General features: G+C 43.3%; 1 long non-coding RNA gene across 1 annotated transcript; it reads right to left on the bottom strand.

The window, feature by feature from the left end:
- Window positions 1-8,529: 8,529 nt before the first annotated feature.
- Window positions 8,530-13,219, bottom strand: LOC148684302 (uncharacterized). Its single transcript, XR_015946380.1, has 3 exons — window positions 13,115-13,219; window positions 9,701-9,862; window positions 8,530-8,672 (listed from the first exon to the last, which is right to left on the bottom strand). It is a non-coding gene; the product is annotated as an uncharacterized LOC148684302 (long non-coding RNA).
- Between the last annotated feature and the right edge of the window lie 3,991 nt (window positions 13,220-17,210).

Below are 17,210 nucleotides of genomic sequence, written 5' to 3'. Positions count from 1 at the left end.
CCCCCCAAGATGGACTGATTTAAGTAAAATATGCAGGGGAAACATAGACTTCTGTGTGATAGGAAGGAACTGGCTGGGATGAGACAGAGACCAGAATTTAGAGAGATCTCACTGAAGTGTCTGAAATACCCTAGAAGATAATTAAGAGATCCAGTCAAAATCTTCTTGCTGGGAGAGAGTGGTATCAATCCCTGCAGGTCTTTCCTAGCATATATGCCTTTCCTCTTCATCAGGCCAGTCAATTTTAGACCCTGTATTAATGGTCCTATGGGAGAAAGGCCTTTAGATTGTGTGTGTAACTTTAGATGTGAAATGAGCATCCTTAACTACATACGGTAGATCTACAGCCTCTCCTGGACAATGACAGCTCCCTTTCTCAAGCTCTGGGAGGAAGACCTTTCATTGCCTACAGACAGCCACCCAATCTTAAACAACTCCTCACCCACAATAATACAACCACCAGACTTAACATGGACACTGGTACCAGAGCCTGCAATAAACCCAGATGCCAACTTTGCTGCCACATACACCCGGACAACATCATTACTGGCCCCAACAACATCAAACATACCATCTCAGGTATGTTTATTTAATTGCTCATCTTCTAACATTGTGTATGCCATCAAATGCCAACGGTGCCCTTCAGCTCTCTATATTGGACAAACAGGCCAAACCCTACGCCAAAGGATAAATGGACATAAATCTGACATCAGGAACCATAAGACTGAAAAACCAGTAGGAGAACACTTCAATCTCCCAGGACATTCTATACAAGATCTCAAAGCAGCTGTTTTATTACAGAGAAATTTCAGGAACAGACTGGAAAGAGAAGTTGCTGAATTGGAAATCATTACCAAGCTTAAAACCATGGAAGCACCTGGGATGAATAGAGACATCGGATTCTTATCTCATTATGCATGATCAAGCTTTCTTTAGCACCTCAGCCCAGGACTAATTGCAGCCATCAGCAGCCATTAACAGCCATCTACAGGTTTACCACTCCCATCAGCCCATCACCCATTCCCACCCACCCCCACCACCCTCTGTATATATATAGGGTCTGACACTTCTGTTTCTAGTGTATCTGAAGAAGTGTGCATGCACACGAAAGCTCATACCAAAATATAAACTTAGTTGGTCTTTAAGGTGCTACTGAAGGAATTTTTTTATTTTACATACGGTACATTCCTGGAAATCACCCCTTGACTATGAAATGCTTTTTCTAAAATAAGAAAGCTGGGTTCTGGCATGTCCATACTGTCTTGGAACTCAAGGCAGCCAATATGTGGTTCCAAGGCAGTCACACATTCAGGCATTGATCAGACACGGACCTGCTTAGCTCCAGCTATCTCCCTCCCTTATACTGAGCCAGACCATTGCTTCATGTAGCTCAGAATTGTCTACACTGACCGGCAGAAGCTCTTCATGGTTTCAGACAAGGGAGAGTTTCCCAGCTTTACCTGGAGATGCTGAGAATTAAAGCTGGGACCTTCAACATGAAATGCTGAGGCTTTATCACTAAACAGGCTTCCCATTCTGCACATGTAAGTGAAAAAAGTTGCAGATGAAGTAGCCCAAAGCATTGCCAAGAAGAGCAAGGGCGGTTTGCTAGAGAGCCTTTTTTTTAACACCACTCTGCTGAACGATTTCATTGCTTTTCTTTATGCCTTTCTGCGAATGTCTCTAATAAAATCACAGGCTTCCTTTGCCCTTGTCTTTCTCAAAGTGTTTACATAATATGCCCTTTAACAGACACACACATACACAGAGAGAGAGAGAGAGAGAGAGAGAGAGAAAGAAACCCTGTAGCAGTAGGCTACTTCTATTGTTCACATTGGATCTGTATTCTCCTCATCTTTTCCCAATACCCCATTCCAAAGCCCAGGCTTAACAAGCTGCTAAACTCTTTGATTTTTTTTATGTTGGTGAGGCAAAGCCTCCATTGTTCAGAAGGCACTCTAACAGAGTGTGAAATAATAATGTGATGCTACAGAAACAATATTAGGAGTCGATGATTAGAGGCACCCGAGCCCTTGCTCTTAATTGGATCGTTACAAATGAAACTCATGGACCATTAAAAGGGCATCAAATAGGGTGGCTACCATTATTGTGTGAGCTGTTTTTGGCAAGGACAAATTGTTCATTAAGACCATATGATGACTCTAAGTAGGGGTCGTTAAAACCAAATTTTGTTATAATGGCAGTGTTCTTTGGGGCACAGTTAATTGGCCTCTCTGTCTTCCATGAAGATTGTCTTTCAATCTCTCTGTGTCACAGACCTGTCTCATTGCTTGGATATCTCCAAGAAGCCAGGTTGTTGTCCCTCACTTATTCTCATGCAAGATTGCAGACGACACCAAATTGGGAGGGGTGGCTAATACCTCAGAGGACAGGATCACACTTCAAAATGACCTTAACAGATTAGACAACTGGGCCAAAGCAAATAAGATGAATTTTAACAGGGAGAAATGTAAAGTACTACACTTGGGCAAAATTTTTTGAAAGGCACAAATACAGGATGGGAGACACCCGGCTTGAGAGCAGTACATGTGAAAAGGATCTAGGAGTCTTGGTAGACCACAAACTTGACATGAGTCAACAGTGTGATGCAGCAGCTAAAAAAGCCAATGCAATTCTGGGCTGCATCAATAGGAGTATAGCATCTAGATCAAGGGAAGTAATAGTACCAGGGGTGTACCCAGGATCAAAACTGGGGGGGGGGCCAAGGGGCAGGGCCAAGGCATGGGAGGGGAGGGGCCACAAAGTAGGAATGTGGGCGGGGCTATGGAGCCCAGGTGAAACTGACTCCGGTCTCACCTAGGCGCCGCGATTTCAAAACTTGAGATGGCAGAGCCTTCAACCTTCTGCTTAGTGAAGTTAAGGAAGATGGTGAGACTTGGCTGTGGCCATGCCATGTGGGCATTTTGGGACAGAGCTAAGGTTTTCCATCCCAGGGGTGTTGATGGGATCAATGGAGGAAAAGTTTACTCAGATTCCAATCCTGCTCCACTCAAATCAAATTACACAGTTCAAAGCAGTCAGCAATGATCGTCGCGAGAGTTACCGAAGTCTGCTGTGTTTCCTGCCCTCCACCTGCCTCTTCAAGTCCCTAAAAAGTTGGCTTCGGTGGGGTTGATTGAGGTTAAGTTGCTCAATCAGCCTACGTATTTTTTTAAATCCCTTGTTAAGCTTTCAGAGAGGAGCAGGAAAAGTACACAGGGAAGGAAGATGCACCAGTTCCAGCCTCTGTTGGACACTACAATTTAGCTCAGTTAGTAAAGCATGAGACTCTTAATCTCAGGGTCGTGGGTTTGAGCCCCACATTGGGCAAAAAGATTCCTGCATTGCAGGGGGTTGGACTAGATTATCCTTGTGGCACCTTCCAATTCTACACTCACATGATTCTATGAAAGTCTATTTTATGTCTGTTAACCTACAATAAGTTGGACCCCTGTACTTCACCCTGACTATAGGTGTTCCCTCGCAGGAAGTTTAGAAACTGCAGGTGGTACAAAATCCATCTTCTGCGCTACTAACTGGAATCAGGCATACATTACGCAGCTTGAAAGTCTTAAAACAACTGTATTATCTCTTGGTCTGTTTCCTGGCTTAATTTAAGTTCTTAACATTTAAACTCTTAAATGTGGAACCTGAAGGCAACCTGAAGGACCACCGTTCCCCTTATGAACCAGCCCAGTTATTAAGATCTTCCTTATAGGCAGGCAAGGACCACCATGGTATTAATTATTATATTTTATATACCACTCTTCATCTACGGATCACAGGACGGTTTACAATATAAAAAAACAAAAATACATAACAGAGTAACAGACAAAAACAACACTGCCCCACAGCTGTTAATCAGAAAAAGGCCCGGGAGAAGAGGAACAATTTTTGCCTGGTACCTAACAATGTGTAACAAAGGTGCTAGGCGAGTCTCCCTGGAGAGAGCATTCTACAAGTGGGGAGCCACTACAGAAAAGGCCAGTTCTTGTGCTGCCACTCTCTGGACCTCTCATGAAGGAGGCACATGAAGAAGGGCCTTAGATGATGATTGCAGTGTCCAGGTTTGTTCATATGGGGAGAGGCAGTCCTCTCAGCCTCACTCACCTCACAGAGTGTTTGTTGTGGGGGAGGAAGGGAAAGGAGAATGTTAGCTGCTTTGAGACTCCTTCGGGTAGTGATAAAGCAGGATATCAAATCCAAACTATTCTATTATTATTATTATTATTATTATTATTATTATTATTATTATTATTATTATTTCCCAATGGAGTCTTCCTATGCACATGTACCTGGGAGCAAACCCCTCTGAATTCAACCAGTCTTCTCTCTGAGTAGTAGACATTCCTAGGATTGCACTGTTGATGTATGATCATATTGTTTTCATTTCCAGCTGATGTGAGAACTCTTACATACTAGAGGTGGAGACGGAGGGTAGAATGGCACCATCAAGGCTTAAGATGAAAATGACATGGAACAATCCACTCATAAATGCTGCTGGGGAAGCTCCATTGAAATGGGTGGAAGAGGTTAGGACAAATAGCCTATGAAAGCTATTGCTGTATCTGCTCTTTTGAAAGTTCATTACTCAATATGAAGCTGCCTTCCCTACCCAGTGCCTTCCAGATCTTTCAGACTCCAAGTCCCTTTAGCCCCAGACAGCATTTATATTTTATTGGGTTTTATTGGATTGTTTTTATCTTCTTCTGAGCTGCCTTGCCAGTGTTGTAATTAAAGGCAGTATAAAGGAGTCAAATAAATATGTAGATAACAGTAAGAAAATCCACTGCACTCTAGTTTGCATTGATCTCCCCATGCCAGAGAATGGCAGCTTTATATTATATTGCTAATTATATTACATAACTTGGTTGGGTCAGTTTTTTTATTTATTTGCCCAGACACTGTCACGGTGCTGTAATGATAATGCTCCGTTATGTTGCCGTGGTTCATTGTTTGCAAGCCGCTTTGGGATTCATTTGAATGGAAAGTGGCGCAGAAATACATTCAATTAAATCAAATCAGCTCATTATGGCTGTGCCTGCTGACTCTCCTGACCTTAAAAGGAGATCAGGTCGATGGAGGAGAAAGCAATGGCTCTCCATCTCTTAGCTTAGGACCTCATGCTGACTTTGAATGCTACAGCAAGTGGAAAGTTGGCCCAGCCATGCTCTGCTACACTAAGCAGTTTGCTCCATAAATCCCTCCTAGCATGAACATACAATAACTGAAGAGGCAACAGGTTTTTCCTTGTTGGGTTTGTGCTTGCTCCTTTGGTGGTTTGACAAATTGTTTTGTTACCCGAGCAAGCCATCGGTGCTTTGCTCGTGCCTCTGTACACTATGAAATCTAATTTTTGTAATTACTCTCAATTATATCTCATTATGACATAGGTCAGCATAGCCTGGGAGACTTATTGATGCCATGCTACTTGCTGGCTGCTCATGGAAAAATAAAGCGAAATAAAACAAATTAAATAGCTCCTTTTGTTACTGATCTACTTGGCTTGTGCCACTGAGTTTCCTTTACTGTTGGTGGACTAGTGGTGGGTTTTTTATTTTATTTTTTAGGAATGCTGAAGAGATGCAGCCATTTCTTAGCACAGGGAGTCTGGCAGAAGAACTATGTTCTTTTCTTTGCAGTGGGGGATTCTGCTCAAGGAAATAAGTAGCCTTGTCACACTCACTGCTGCTGCTGCTGAAAGGCTGTTACAACTTTAGCTTGCAAAAGCAAAAATATTTTGGTTGCTCTCTCTGGAGCCCTCTTTCCTTTCCTTGTTTCCAAGAAAAGAGATAAGAGATTCTGTTAAAGGGGAAACAATGAAAAATAATCCCGAATTTAAGGGAGAGGTCAGTAAAAGCTGAGTTGAGAGAATTGCCTCTGGAAAGTTCTCTTTTCCAGTCTTCTTTTGAGCTTCTGCCTTTGACGGCTGCTGCTGATCAACATGGAGCAGCTTGTGAACCCATATCTCAGCCAGCTAATTTCACTTGATGACCCTAGATCAGGCATAGGCAAACTCAGCCCTCCAGATGTTTTGGGACTACAACTCCCATCATCCCTAGCTAACAGGACCAGTGGTCAAGGATGATGGGAGTTGTAGTCCCAAAACATCTGGAGGGCCAAGTTTGCCTATGCCTGTTCTGGCATTTAGGGGTGAATTAAGCTTTCTCACAAAGCACCAGAATTCAGGGTCACCATCATCTCTCACCGGTGCTTCAAAAATCCCCGAGCACCCCTTGGAAATAATTTCCATGATTGTTTACCCTTCACAGAGCTCCAGTTCCCAACACTCTCAACAAACCACAATTCCCAGGATTCTTAGTGGAAGGAGGATGTGCTTTAAATGTATTGTATGTAAACAGCCTTAGATGGCCCAGCCAAGCTAGTAAGTTGCAGAGAATATTGAGATGGGATGCACATCTAAACAGATAGGTCCAAAATGACAGAGAAAGATAAGTGACTTCACTACATTAAATTGGCTCTCTCTGCTGAGTAGTTGGCATGTTTTCCAGCACGATTTGGTTAAAGAAAAAGGAAGGAAGGAAACCTTTTCCTTCCAGCTCTAACTTGAGCTGTAATTGATCCCAAGAGTAAAACAGAACCAATCTCTGAACAAAACACAATTATGGTAAGTATTTTGGAAAATTTAATGACTCTGCCCTTGGGAATCCACTGCTGTTAGACGTGATCTAATTCTTAATAGGCCTATTAGGCCTAATTTGGTAAAAGAAAGGGGCTGTTAAGGAGATAAATAATGCTTTGATTCTCATAACAAAACAGGCTTTAATTTTTACCATTAAGATAAATTCACCAGGGGATATGTTCTTTCCTAAACTATAGTTACTTAATCCAGACCTTGATCTTTGCCTTGCCAAAAAAGGTTTGGCAATTGCCATAAAAGGTTTGGCAGACACAGAAGGTCTACCAAGAAGTTGGCTGAAATACTAATTCCACTGACGATCTTCCTGGAATCAGAAGAACAGCTGGTACTGGGGATAATCATTGATGCACAGGAAACTGAGGTGGTGCTCCAGAAACCTGCTAAAGGGCAGGAAACTACAAGAAGGGAGGAAATGACTTGTGGTTTCAATAGTCTCCATACTAATGCATAGAGTATGGGAAACAAGCAAGATGAATTTGAGCTCTTAATAATGCTTTAGTTGATACTCCTGCATTGCAGGATGTTGGACAAGACCCTTGGGGTCCCTTCCAACTCTACAGTTCTGTGATTCTGTATTGTAGACCAGCCTTGAATGGGCAATAGAAATCATAGAGATAGACAAGAGTAACACCCAGCCCTCACTTCCTCCTTCTAAGTGAATGGTGCTAGGATTACAAAGCAGCTGGGAAAGCCATGCTAACCCTACATCTCTGCGGGACAATTGCCCTCTGTGCCTCCCATAAACAGTCACAATTTGACCCAGTTAATTTTGCAAAGGGTTGTTGTTGTTTAGTTGTGTCTGACTCTTTGTGACCCCATGGACCAGAGTACACCAGGCACTCCTGTCTTCCACTGCCTCCCAGTCCATCAAAGCTTTAGTGCTATTTAGCTCCTAGTCATACAACCAGGGGCACCAAAAACACCAGAAAAGGATGCACTTGTTGACTCACAGCTTGGTGAGGCTTGCCACATGCATTTGGGACCATGCGCTGCCTTCAGCTTTGCCATGCCACCTCAAACACCCAATAAATGGTATTTGCATCACTGTGCCAAAAGCTGAATCTTGCTGCTGCTAGCAGACACAAACAGATTCCAAAAGCACTCGGGGTCAACGTGTGTCAGCTTTCTCTGTGGTTACTACACAAACATCCAGATGGTTGTGTGAATATGTCCCAATCCAGCCTTTCAGCAAGTGCACATTTTCCACTTCACTACTGTGGCCTGCCCCACCCTAAAATGTAGTGACACCCATGTTGGGAGGGTGGCGCTGCTACACCACAGCAGCTGCTACTTGAGAAAAAATGGCCAAAGCACTTAAAAGGGCAAAGGGCTCCATGAAACCCCTGCTGCTGTTCACACTGGGAGAAACAGGGTTAAAGAGCCATTTGCCTGTGTCTCAGCTGAGCAGAACAAAGTGGTTGCAGGAAATGACAACAGGTTTGGGTGTCTGGAGCTATCACTGGACTACACATGGGAATATGCTGGGAGCAAAGATCAGCCTTTGAGCTGCCAGATGTATCTCCTACCCCTTGTTCCATCCATCTCATCCCTTGGGTTTAATTCTGGACAGTTTAATAACCCAATTTACCCTTCTCCTTAGTATTTGTTTCTCAATCCCTGTATGTATTTTTCCCATCGTGTTTATGCTTTTCAAAATGTTTTGTTAATGGAGATCCTATTCTATTATTCAGGATGTTGCTTCTGTATTCTCCTATTCTCTTTCAACTTCTTGTTTTCCCTCAACACCCCCCCCCCATCACATGGGCATCCTATAACCTGTCTGTCTTGTATGTTGTGAAGTGTCTTAAAAATCACTTTCTTCCATCTTCTAGGTTTATAAAATGATTCATTGGTAGTTTGCCAAGAACAGGTCTGTTTGATGCATTTTAAAAAAAAACCAAACAAAAAATTGACTTTTGGAGATTGTGATCCTGGCAAATTGTGTAGTTTTCCATCTGTTGAAAGATACATCACTGTGGACAAAAATATCCTTATTAGGCTGGAGGGAAATCTACAGGAAAGAAGAGAAGAGAAAATAAAAGAAGTTATGCAGATAAGGAAGGTTTGTTTCTGTGCATCTAATTGCTGTGTAGAGGAGGGAATTTTGTTTGTCATGGCAAATAGTAAATCTTCCTTGAATTTCCCTAATGCTTCTTATGGGCCAACCTAGCTGTTCTCTTTCCTCAGCCTCATGTTTTCTGAGCTCATGGAGAAAAAGGGGAGCACTTAAAGGAGAGGATTGGCCTAGATGAGGGAAGCCTATCTCTCCCAAACTTACTGGTTTTCTCTGCAACTGTTCTCCTGAGTCCATTACCCCACCACACCCCAACCAGTTCCATGTGAAAGGCATTAGAGGGAAGAACTGGCTGACATGCAGAAGCATTCAGAAGACTGCCTGCCAATTGTCTTCTGAAAATGCATGATGTGGAAACCAGGCCTGAGCCTTAAATAGAACTGTAGCTTCCTTTGAGCAGCAAGGTCCATCTCTGATGAGTGGCGCTTCTACTCTTAAAGGCGTCCAGCCTGTTGTAGGAGGCACTGATTCTGGTGGCACAAAGGAGGCCAGGGTTCCATGATGGCTTCTGATCTGGAGAAAGGCACTGGCGCCAGGGGCTCCTCTGCTGCTGAAACTCTGAAGGCTCTTGTCTACAGGATCCCTGTTGGCACTTGGCAGATCTCTTGATGCCAGCCCTGTATTGTAGCAGCACCCGAAGGTCCCATGTTTACATGGCAAACAACTGAGGTGGCTCTAAGTACCAGCCTCAAACTTTTCAAGCATTGATCCAGGGAGCCAGCTTCAAATTATTTCTTTGCTATGCTGCATAACCAGTAATAAAGGCTTTCCTAGTCAGAGATTATACGATTCTTCTGTAGGTGTAACTGAGTGTGTAATTTGAAGATGAAAGAGTTGCACACTTGATTGACTGCAGCGGTTTCCCCTCCCAAGCACAGCACTACACTGCCATCTCCATGACCTTTATTTTTACTGCAAAAGGTAAGCCCTTTAATTCATGGCTGGCTCGCTCCTTTGCTACTTACAATTTCATGCCATCTTCAGAGCAGGCTTCAAGTTGCCTTCCAGCTCTATTCCTGAGCCCTCTCGTTGGCAAAGTCCACAGGTAGTGATGCTTAGATGAATATCTTAATGGTTTCAGGGTTGACGAACAATTAATTTCTTAAAAGTGAGGATTCAACATAAACCTGTTCAGAGAGAAACAGGTAGAGAAAAGGAGACTGTTATGGGCTGTAGGGAAGTTATTGGAGGAAATCAATTCCATGTAGGTCATAAATTGGTGTTTCTCAGAGTGGCTTCCAATTGCTACCTGGAGGCAATGGTACCTGAGTCCTCAACTAAATAGACATTCTGCTCAAAGGAACTTTTCAACCTTTTCTCCTCCTGCAGTTTGTGGTTGAAAAATCACCCCCCCCCCCAGGCTATCACACTCATGGGAAGAAAAAGAAATGTGTGTTTTTCATAACAAAACACACCATGGAGGAAAGGACTAGGAAGCCCTCCCCCTTGCTCTCCCTGTGGGTCTTCCACTTTGGACTGCAGCCTCTACATCTGCATTTCATTTATCACACACAGAGAACTTCAAAGAAAAACTGTAACTCTATGTCTCATGCAGTTTGGCCCTAAGGCTGGAGACAGGCCATAGTTTTCAACAGAGCTGGAAGAGAGAGTGGCATGTCTCATCCCACATTCCTGTTGTCCTGATATTATCTCCCTGGTTTTACAGCACAACAAACACCCCCCCCCCAAAAAAACCTGTTAAACCCAGAGGATATAGTGGAAATGAAAAATGGTGTGTGCTTTCTATGGGCAACAATCTGTATATCATCAACCTCCTTCAACTTCCCAGGTGTGGGGCGGGGTGGAAGATGCTCTGTTTCATGCCTAAGTAAGCATAGCAGCATCTGAGTAGCATGCTTTTAAAATGCAGCATGCAATCAACCACCTGTATTCTTGCAAGCACCTGCCTTTTGTGCCATATTGTTTTCCTGCATTTTATTATTGTGATGAGAGTATCTTCAGTGTAGAAGCTGAGCAAGGTGCAGTTCAAGAAATTTCAGCAGCAAGCATTTAAAGTATGGATATTGCAAAGTGGTTCTACACCACTTTAGCCATTGCAGATTTCCCCAAGAGCTCCTAGTAGCTGTCCTTTGCTTTAGGGTGCTGAAAATCTCTTCCCTTCCCTTGCACAGATCTAAAAATCCAGGGTTTTCTGAGGGAAGACGATTAAACCAGTTTCAGCCTGTAGTGCAACTATTCTATTGTTAATTGCATGTTTTCCAACATCCTTCAAGGACCTCAGGGTTCTTCCCCTGTCATGGCAACCTTGTAAGGTAGGCAGGGTTGAGAGGGGGGGCAGGCCCAAGGACACACAGTGAGCTTCTTACTAAGTGGGAATTTGGATGCAAGTCTCTCTGGTTGTTCAGTATGCCTCGAGTAATAAGCATTTTTAAACCACTTAGTTTTTGTATGTGAAAAATGACTAACAATCTGAGACTCCCCTTTACAGTTTTGCTTCAATCCCAGTTTCTCCTCTATTAACTTCATGCTTATCTTTGTTCCACTTTTTTCTAGGAAAAACTGAGACTTTATGAGATGACCTAGGGCTCATTTAAAAACATTTCCTGCTCCACCTGATCCTCCATATGTTTTACACACACACACACACACACACACACACACACACACACACACACACACACAGTATATATACACATTTATAGTATTTTGTTACAGAGCATCCCATAATTTTAAATCTCCCACCCCCCCGATGATTCTTTGCCCCCTTTAGGGAGAAGCAATGCAGACTTTAGCCCCCTGTCACAAACATTGCCGATATGGCACTGGGAGCAACTCCCTTGATTTGAGTTAAGATGACAAGATGGTCTATGTTGGTTCACATTGGGGTTAGAACCAGCGCATTCTATTTAGGTTTACCAGAAATATCTGTTAGTCTTAATGCCCCCAGCCAGCATGTTAAGGAAGCTTGGTGAAAAGCACTTGATGTAATAAATAGATACCTGAAAAACTATAGGCAACCATTCAGCGTGAAGTTGTTTGCCTTACCATCTTGAACAAAAGTTCACATATTTCTCCTGAGAATGTAATTTTTATTGTGGAGGGAAACTGTGCTGTTTTTAATAGAACACACACACACACACACACACACACACACACACCTGCTTCTTCAGCTTTCAGCCTGCCCTTAAACTGAAATCCAGGGAAAGCGTCACCTGTTGAATTTCTGCTCACCACCTGTTAAAAGGGTAGAACAGATAGAGCCCCATAGCCATTCTCCACCTCGCTTGCTCATCTGTGATGGCAACTGTGATGGAAGGGGGCGCTTCCACGCTGTCACTATTTGGGGCCCCGAAGCAGTCACGTACCGGAAAATTCACCATTAAAGGTGATTTGGAAGTCTTCTGCAACGAACTCATTCCCCCTCAAAACACCAGACTTCTTGCAATAAGAAACATGACGGCGAATTGTGGTGGGAAATGTGGGGCAGACTTGCTTTCATGCAATGCCATTTAATGTCCCACGAAGAAGTCAGAAGGAATGCTGATTGCATGGCCGACATAATCTACTCTTGCTGCAAGCAAATCAAGATAAATGCCCCAAAAGAGGAGGTCTGGAAGCACCCTAGCCGCTGATCAGTAGTGGGTGATGTGGTTGGGTGCCACCCTTTGCCTGAGCTGTGGTTGGCCATGTTGCTGCTGCTCACCGGGAAGCAGAGTTGGGAAGGATGAGGAGGTGGGGGAGGCTGCTGGGGAGGCAGAAGTGCTGGATATTTGCACTGCATTGATCTCACTGTCACGTGAGTTGTGGTGACTCACCACACCCTCAACTACTGGAGCTGCTTCAGATTCAGCTCCCAGTCTGTGGGGCTGGCTCCTTGGAGGACAGCAGGCTTCATCCCTTTCCCTTCCCAAACAAGCTCCCTATTGAAAAAGCAGCTGACCCGGCTGTGTGTTTGCTTACTGTTGTGCAGAGGGACACAACAAAAAGAGGACACAAGGCAAACCTCAGAATGGCAGGCATGTTTTGTGTGTAATACCATTTCCTGGGGATCTCGTTTCTGTAACTCTGTTTCTGCAGCGCACAGTATCAAATGTTCTATCAGGTGAACAAGCACTCAGGGATGTTCACTGAGAGCCTGAGATAGTCACAGAGGGAAATATTTCATTAGCTGTTCAACTAAGTAGGATTTATTTCTGAAGGATACTTCATGGCTGATGTAGTTTAATTAGGGATTTCAATAGTGGCCAGTTGGGATTAGAACACCCCCCCCTTTTCAGTCAATTCTGATTTATTTTTTCTAGAGCCCCTTGATTGCAAAGTAAGGAAAGGGGCTTATAGTCACAGGAAATCATGAAGATTTATTGGGTGATAAGTCAGAATGAAATTCCATGTATCTGTGTGTGCACATGCTTGTTCACCTGCTTGTAAAATCCTAGACCTTTTATCTGGTGACTGGCTTCTGGGATTGTAAGTGACAGTCATGTGCTCTGCTGGTCCACAGTGCATAAAGATGTTCTGGGATCTGTGAAATGTAAGTAAAGTTTACATTAACATTCCCAGTGTATCTCCGTAAGCTGCTATATGATAAATATTTGATCAGTCTGAGATCAATAAAGCTCATATCCTATCTGCTGAGGTCTTTATAAAGGAGCATTGCCTTGGGAATAAATTGCTGTGTGTTTACATACCTAAGCTTAATTTATGTGGCAATCCATCCACAATCAATTTACCTGACTGCGCAGGTCTACGTATATGTCATCACTATCAGTTGTCCTGGCACAGAACCCTGGGCAAGACATTATTATTATTATTATTATTATTATTATTATTATTATTATTATTAAAAGCATTTGCAAAATAGCCCCCTGACAGCTTAGAACTATAAAATATGTAATAAGATATCATGGCAGGCACAGCAGTAAAGAAGCAGATGAAACAATAAAACATGAGATTATAAAGGCAACAGTTGAAACCACAACATAACCAGCAGATAACTGAGGCTCCAGTGTACTTAAAAGGCATTAAAGGCATATGAGAACAGGACTGACTTTGGCTGGCACCCAAAAGACCCTTGTGAAGGGAATTCCATAAATGGGTGCCACCACTGAAAAGGTTATTTCTTCAGTGGTCACCCACTGTGCCAGAGGCTTAAATGGCAGGCAGGTTCATAGGGTAGAAAGTGGATCTTCATTTAGGGCCCTGAAGTTTAAAACCAGCACTTTGAATTGAGCATACAGTACTAGCAACAGTTAAACTAGGAAGCAGACCAGCAACCAGCTATTTCAGTACTGTTATAGGTATAGTATGGATGCAGCAAGAAAACCGTATTGCAGCACGAGCAAAAGGTGTGTGTGTGTGTGTGTGTGTGTGTGTGCATGCGTACGTCATTTTTTTAAAATAAAAAATGTGTTGTGCTTGCAAGAATCTACTATGCAACAGACAGAGGACAAACATGTCAAAACTTAATCACAGCGCACCTAGAGATGTTCATTTTTACAGTATTCAGCATTTGAATCAAGTAAGGAAAAGATATTAGAAAATTATACGTTAGCAATATGGCATACAATGTTCTTTCCATGGAAGCAACCCACAGATCCTTCGTATATGGGAATCCAGATTCTTTTAAACAGGAAATGTCATGGATTAACTCTGAGACATCCTGTTTGCAAAGCATGGGTTCAACCTTGACCTCTGGTCATTGCTTTTGGAAGCACCTTGTGGAATTCTGTTCATGAATAACTGCTGCCTCCAGAGGCGTAGCAAGCCTAGGTGGTACCCGGTGTGGAATTTTTTTTTGTCAACCCCCCCCCCCCACGTGGCTCTGGTGAAAAGTGAAAAACACGAATTGCAAAAATAAACTAGAGCTTACAGAGCAAAACCGACTTCAGATATGAAATCAGCATAAGAACAGTTGAAAAATCTCATGCAACAGAAAAAAAAGTTCCCCAGTTGGGGGGGGGGCGCTGAGTGTCACCCCCCTCCAGGGTGGCCCGCTCCCATCGCCCCCCTTGCTACGCCACTGGCTGCCTCTTACCATTTTATTTCTAGAAACATGTTTTGAATGAATAGAAATCCTTGCACAAAAGAATTCAAAAGCATACTTGTGCCACAAAGCCTTTTGTTTCTCAGTGGCTTAGAGATGGCGGGGAAATCAAACGCCTTCGAAAGAGAAGAGAAGCAACCTCCAAACTCGGATCGAAATGTCAGGGACTTGAGAACGACTTGGATCCCAGGGATTGTGTTTGTTTTCCCCTTCTCTGCTGCTTACCCAACTGTGAAGATATGACAGACAGCCAGGCACCCTGGGGGATACCCCTGGAGCAATCAGTTTCAATAGACACCAGTAGAACATCAGCAAACATGCGCCAGTCACATCTCTCTCTGATGAGGCCTGTTCCCAAATGGCAGCTCCCAAAATCAGAGAAGACAGCACAACACAGACCGAAGGGAGCCACAGTATGGGGCCTGAGGGGTTGTCAGAGTAAATGGAGGGAATTATTTTTGTTTTTGTTTTTTAAGGGAGAGAAACTCTATTAGAGATCTGAGGGCAAGCAAAGGAGGGAACCAAGAGAGCTGTTGGTCTGTGAGGGAGAGAAATACAATTGCATCTGAAGAAGGGATGGTGCAACTGTTGGAAATGCAACTACGGAGATATTTATTTTAAAAAATCTGTGCGCAACTTAAGTGTTGATTCTGTTAGTGTTACAGTCAACTAGCCAAGAGGGGGATGGGTGCTCTGATCGGTTGTGTAGTTCTGAGGAAGTTTCCCTCTTCTTGTTTTGTTGCTGTGTGTTTGTCTCCTTGCTATGTACAAGGTCTGGTGTAAGGAGAGCAAAGCCTCTCTGTTCCTTCCTCCTCAAATTATACACTGTTTTTTTTGTTTAGTCTCCTCAGTAAAGTGTCGTCAGGATTTATTTTCTCTCTGGACTCCATCTGCATTATTTTAGTGACTTTCATAGCAACAGCACGGTGCCTGTCCATGTACCCAGCAGCAACCAACTGCTATTAGGTTCCTCTCCTGCTATTAGCTCCATCAGAAGCCATCTCACCGGATTGTAGCTTATGAAAAGGGGACATAGCAAGGTCCCCTCCGCTGGCTTAGATAGGAAAGGCTAACATTTGGTTTCACTCCTGTAGCCATTCCACCTGCTCAATATGCAACAATAAGTTTCTGAGCCTGGTGAACACTTATGCAATGTGTTCTAGTGCCTGGAAACTTCCATTTCACTGTATCTGAAGAAGTGTGCATGCACACGAAAGCTCATACCAAAATAAAAACTTAGTTGGTCTTTAAGGTGCTACTGAAGGAATTTTTTTATTTTACTTCGATCCAGACCAACACGGCTACCTACCTGTAACCAGACTTATGCAATGAAGTAGCTTTACTCAATCCTGCTTAGATTCTTGTTTACCAATAACACACCCACCAACATTCTATAGGTGAAATTATGTCTGTCCTAATGATTCTCCTATTGTTATACAACACACCCTCTCCAGTGTCTCCATTTACACACAAAGCCTGACCTGTATGGATTTAAAGGCCAAGGGGGTGAATGGTTCTTTTGGTTCAAAATGTTAGGAAAAAAGATAATGGTCCCACAATTTGTTATCCAGTACAGTGGTACCTCGATTTAAGTACACAATTGGTTCCAGAAGTCTGTACTTAACCTGAAGCGAACTTTCCCATTGAAAGTAATGGAAAGTGGATTAATCCGTTCCAGATGGGTCCACGGAGTACTCAACATGAAGTGTACTTAACCCGAGGTATGACTGTAATTGGTTCCGAAAGTCTGTACTTAACCTGAAGCGTACTTAACCTGAAGCGAACTTTCCCATTGAAAGTAATGGAAAGTGGATTAATTCGTTCCAGACGGGTCCGTGGAGTACTTAAACTGAAAGTACTCAAACTGAAGCATACTTAAACCGAGGTATGACTGTATTTATCCAAGCAACTGGAACAAATGGAATGGCGGGCTGTGCACTGTGGAGTGCTTTGATGTTCCTAAGTGTGCATTTACCTTGATGCGTAAAAGAGATCAGGTTTATTGACCCGCCCACTCACTCAGAGATCTGACATCCCTGGGAAGGGATCTAAACCCTGCTTGATAAACAACAATAGCAACTTACCTACTAAAAAACACCCAGTATAGCCAAAAACGGCAGTACAGACAGAACAGCAACTGTGATCTTGCTGGGACAAGGAACAAATTAAAGACCACAGGGGAAGAGCCACAGGATCCCAAGGAGTGACTTTCTATTGAATCAGACCATTGGTCTCTCTGGCTTACTACTGGCCAACGGCTCTTCAGAGTTTTAGATAGCAGACACTCCCAACTCTCTTCGTAAACCTCTTTGATGGTCCTTTAAACAACAACAACAACAATCAAGCAGTGTATAAATTTTATACCTGGAAACAATAAAACCTGGAGAGGCTGAGCATTGAAACTGAGACCTTCTGGAAACCAAGCCTTATGAGGAACGGTTGAAGGAGCTGGGTCTGTTTAGCCTGGAAAA

Source organism: Zootoca vivipara, chromosome 11, assembly GCF_965207765.1.
Source record: "Zootoca vivipara chromosome 11, rZooViv2.hap1.1, whole genome shotgun sequence".
NCBI classification, from domain to species: domain Eukaryota; kingdom Metazoa; phylum Chordata; class Lepidosauria; order Squamata; family Lacertidae; genus Zootoca; species Zootoca vivipara.
This window is presented reverse-complemented; position numbering and strand designations above follow the sequence as displayed.